At 53.8% G+C, this 5,000-nt stretch overlaps 1 non-coding gene across 1 annotated transcript in view; it reads right to left on the reverse strand.

The window, feature by feature from the left end:
• LOC124770199 overlaps positions 1 to 980 on the reverse strand; it is a 1,909-nt gene extending 929 nt beyond the window's left edge. Inside the window, exon 1 of the ribosomal RNA XR_007013077.1 lies at positions 1 to 980. This exon is cut by the window's left edge and continues 929 nt beyond it. This is a non-coding gene — a ribosomal RNA (small subunit ribosomal RNA).
• Positions 981 to 5,000: the final 4,020 nt, after the last annotated feature.

The following is a 5,000-nucleotide window of genomic DNA, read 5'->3' on the forward strand; positions in this document are numbered from 1 at the left end:
ATGCCCCCGCCTGTCCCTATTAATCATTACCTCGGGTTCCGAAAACCAACAAAATAGAACCGAGGTCCTATTCCATTATTCCATGCACACAGTATTCAGGCGGGCTTGCCTGCTTTAAGCACTCTAATTTGTTCAAAGTAAACGTGCCGGCCCACCGAGACACTCAATAAAGAGCACCCTGGTAGGATTTCAACGGGGTCCGCCTCGGGACGCACGAGCACGCACGGGGCGGTCGCACGCCTTCGGCTCGCCCCACCGGCAGGACGTCCCACGATACATGCCAGTTAAACACCGACGGGCGGTGAACCAACAGCGTGGGACACAAATCCAACTACGAGCTTTTTAACCGCAACAACTTTAATATACGCTATTGGAGCTGGAATTACCGCGGCTGCTGGCACCAGACTTGCCCTCCAATAGATACTCGTTAAAGGATTTAAAGTGTACTCATTCCGATTACGGGGCCTCGGATGAGTCCCGTATCGTTATTTTTCGTCACTACCTCCCCGTGCCGGGAGTGGGTAATTTGCGCGCCTGCTGCCTTCCTTGGATGTGGTAGCCGTTTCTCAGGCTCCCTCTCCGGAATCGAACCCTGATTCCCCGTTACCCGTTACAACCATGGTAGGCGCAGAACCTACCATCGACAGTTGATAAGGCAGACATTTGAAAGATGCGTCGCCGGTACGAGGACCGTGCGATCAGCCCAAAGTTATTCAGAGTCACCAAGGCAAACGGACCGGACGAGCCGACCGATTGGTTTTGATCTAATAAAAGCGTCCCTTCCATCTCTGGTCGGGACTCTGTTTGCATGTATTAGCTCTAGAATTACCACAGTTATCCAAGTAACGTGGGTACGATCTAAGGAACCATAACTGATTTAATGAGCCATTCGCGGTTTCACCTTAATGCGGCTTGTACTGAGACATGCATGGCTTAATCTTTGAGACAAGCATATGACTACTGGCAGGATCAACCAGGGAGCTGCGTCAACTAGAGCTGAGCAGCCGGCCGCCCGGGAGTGTGTCCCGGGGGCCCGCGCGAACACGCAAGCGTCCGCTCAATCATTCTGCAAACAGGAGGAGGCTGAGCTCCCCTGCACAATACACCTCGAAACCCTCTCAGGTCCCGGCGGCGCGCAGCGCCGTCCCAAGTACTTGGTCGGGTTCGAGAGAGGCGCAATCGCCCGGAGTTAGGCGAGTAGACGCTTTCGGTGCGACCACCCGTGCTCCCAACTGAGCTTGCCGCTGCCGACAGAGGCCCGGGAGCGTGCTGTCGTGGCATTGCCGGCGGGAGACAACACGCGCCACCTACGGTGACCGGCAGCTCCAACGCCAGCGCCACAGAAGGACAAAAGCCCCACTTGGGTGCCGAAGCGAACTCTCCCAGCACAGCGCACACGCCAACACATCCGCACAGCTGCGATACAAACCACCAGCGAGAACCGCTGGGGCGACCGAGCAGCAGACGGCGTCGCGGCGCCGAGCGCCGGGCGGCGGCGCATCCTCAACGCACACAGTCCTCAATCGGACCAGCACACTGCAGATGTCCACCGCGCTTCGCACCGGGCCCGCGAGGACCTACTTTGGCCGCACGGCGCCGCGCGCAGGGTGCGCCGGCGCGCAGCTGCGACGCCTGCCGCGTCCGTCGGCCGGCGCGCCTGCCACTGGCCGCCCCCACCAGCCGGCTGTAGCGCGTGCGCCCACGCACCGCGCGGCCAGCACGCCGGGAGGCGCCCCCTCACCGGCCGGGGACGGTCCCACCCAGCCACCGCCGCGTATCGCTTCACACCCAGATGCCGTTCAGTTTCGTCGGCATGGTGGGTATCGCTGGAACAACCGGTTAGTACCTCAACCTATCGTCGCCATCACCGATTCACCCCTAGCGAGAACAACCGCACCACAACGGGTTACCATTTCTTCATTTGCGTAACTTCACCAGAAAACGTAGGCGTCCATCGCCATTTGCAACTTCAACCATTATTGCATGCCTGTGTCAGGTGTCACGCCACACTACGTCTGCCCACATACACGCAACAAAATGTGCACGCCTAGACAATACGTGGAAGGTGGCCCCCGTACGTATGCGATGTCCATTGCTCGAACGACTGTCAACCGGCTTCTGTAGCATGTCGCAGATATGGAACGCGCTGCACCATGCCATCACGGTGTGTGAGGAGAGACGACTAGGTCCGAATACATCAACAGACAGCTCATGCTGATCGCCATCCACGGCGTCCGTTCCTCCCACACGTCTCTATGGCGTACCACACTGCAATCCAGCTCTCATAGGGAGACGACACGTAGCTGCGTGCACAATATTTGCACTGTATGGTCCGCCGTTTTTGGGCGCAGTCGTTGTACGGTCACACATGTGCCACGATGTATCATTCAGTACATAAGGACGAATGTGCAGTACAGATTGTGGTTCACGCGTACGACATCAGCGGACAGTTGACACAGGCCGCACCACAACGTAGCCTGCGTACGTCGCATGCGAAGGGCATTGAACATGCAAACTTGTCACCAACCACCTTGCGAAGGCAGGGGGCAAGGTGGGGACGTGGGGAGAGGTGGGGGGGGGGGGGGGCGGCATGTACGCCCTGCTGCCATCCACATTACAGTGTACAGCAGGAGCATGTGGAAAGTCAGCAAGACTTGCAAGGTGTTTAACATGAAGCGATACACAGGGGAGCGGGCAGTGCGAGTAGCGAACTATATTGCGAGGGTTGCGGGTGGGCAACACTACACTAATTGAAACGAGTCGTATAACAATTACAGAGCAGGTTTAGGCGACAACGTGGGTTACGATAGGCGACAACGTGGGTTACGTTAGGGGACAACGTGGGTTACGTTAGGGACAACGTGGGTTACGTTAGGGGACAACGTGGGTTACGTTAGGGGACAACGTGGGTTACGTTAGGGGACAACGTGGGTTACGTTAGGGGACAACGTGGGTTACGTTAGGGGACAACGTGGGTTAGGTTAAGGCACAACATGGGTTAGGTTAAGGCACAACATGGGTTAGGTTAAGGCACAACATGGGTTAGGTTAAGGCACAACATGGTTAGGTTAAGGCACAACATGGGTTAGGTTACGGCACAACATGGGTTAGGTTAAGGCACAACATGGGTTAGGTTAAGGCACAACATGGGTTAGGTTAGGGGACAACATGGGTTAGGTTAGGGGACAACATGGGTTAGGTTAGGGGACAACATGGGTTAGGTTAAGGCACAACATGGGTTAGGTTAGGGGACAACATGGGTTAGGTTAAGGCACAACATGGGTTAGGTTAGGGGACAACATGGGTTAGGTTAGGGGACAACATGGGTTAGGTTAAGGCACAACATGGGTTAGGTTAAGGCACAACATGGGTTAGGTTAAGGCACAACATGGGTTAGGTTAGGGGACAACATGGGTTAGGTTAGGGGACAACTTGGGTTAGGTTAGGGGACAACATGGGTTAGGTTAAGGCACAACATGGGTTAGGTTAAGGCACAACATGGGTTAGGTTAGGGCACAACATGGGTTAGGTTAGGGCACAACATGGGTTAGGTTAGGGCACAACATGGGTTAGGTTAGGGGACAACATGGGTTAGGTTAGGGGACAACATGGGTTAGGTTAGGGGACAACATGGGTTAGGTTAGGGGACAACATGGGTTAGGTTAGGGGACAACATGGGTTAGGTTAGGGGACAACATGGGTTAGGTTAGGGGACAACATGGGTTAGGTTAGGGGACAACATGGGTTAGGTTAGGGGACAACATGGGTTAGGTTAGGGGACAACATGGGTTAGGTTAAGGCACAACATGGGTTAGGGTTAAGGCACAACATGGGTTAGGTTAGGGGACAACATGGGTTAGGTTAGGGGACAACATGGGTTAGGTTAGGGGACAACATGGGTTAGGTTAAGGCACAACATGGGTTAGGTTAGGGGACAACATGGGTTAGGTTAAGGCACAACATGGGTTAGGTTAGGGGACAACATGGGTTAGGTTAGGGGACAACATGGGTTAGGTTAAGGCACAACATGGGTTAGGTTAAGGCACAACATGGGTTAGGTTAAGGCACAACATGGGTTAGGTTAGGGGACAACATGGTTAGGTTAGGGGACAACTTGGGTTAGGTTAGGGGACAACATGGGTTAGGTTAAGGCACAACATGGGTTAGGTTAAGGCACAACATGGGTTAGGTTAGGGGACAACATGGGTTAGGTTAGGGGACAACATGGGTTAGGTTAGGGGGACAACATGGGTTAGGTTAAGGCACAACATGGGTTAGGTTAGGGGACAACATGGGTTAGGTTAAGGCACAACATGGGTTAGGTTAGGGGACAACATGGGTTAGGTTAGGGGACAACATGGGTTAGGTTAAGGCACAACATGGGTTAGGTTAAGGCACAACATGGGTTAGGTTAAGGGACAACATGGGTTAGGTTAGGGGACAACTTGGGTTAGGTTAGGGGACAACATGGGTTAGGTTAAGGCACAACATGGGTTAGGTTAAGGCACAACATGGGTTAGGTTAAGGTACAACATGGGTTAGGTTAAGGTACAACATGGGTTAGGTTAGGTTACACGTTGTTGTAAGGAAAGGTGTGGGGGGGGGGGGGGGGCGGGGCGGCAGGTTCGTTGATAGTGATTATAGTAAGTGAATGCTTGTGACATGATGAGATTTGTCACGTCAGGATGCACCTTTGGCTTATTAGAGGCGGCGCTCCAATTCTATGCTTGTGTCAGACCTGTGTCTTTGACTCATGTCATTGTTTGTGCGCTGTGACAGGAGGTACTATTGTGATGTTGGGTGCACCGTTGTATAGGACATGTGTGGGTGTTGGTGCCTTATCTGCGCAATGGTGGATGTCGAAAGGGTGGGATATTCTATTTTCCGCATGGACCTCCTGGTCTGGTTGTGATAGTGTGGATTGTGTAATGTGGCGGAGAGGATGCACTGGATGTTGTTCCATGCTGGTGCTTACATATTGTATGTGCGCCTGTTAGAAG

The sequence above is a fragment of the Schistocerca piceifrons genome, unplaced genomic scaffold (genome assembly GCF_021461385.2).
Source record: "Schistocerca piceifrons isolate TAMUIC-IGC-003096 unplaced genomic scaffold, iqSchPice1.1 HiC_scaffold_78, whole genome shotgun sequence".
Lineage (NCBI taxonomy): Eukaryota > Metazoa > Arthropoda > Insecta > Orthoptera > Acrididae > Schistocerca > Schistocerca piceifrons.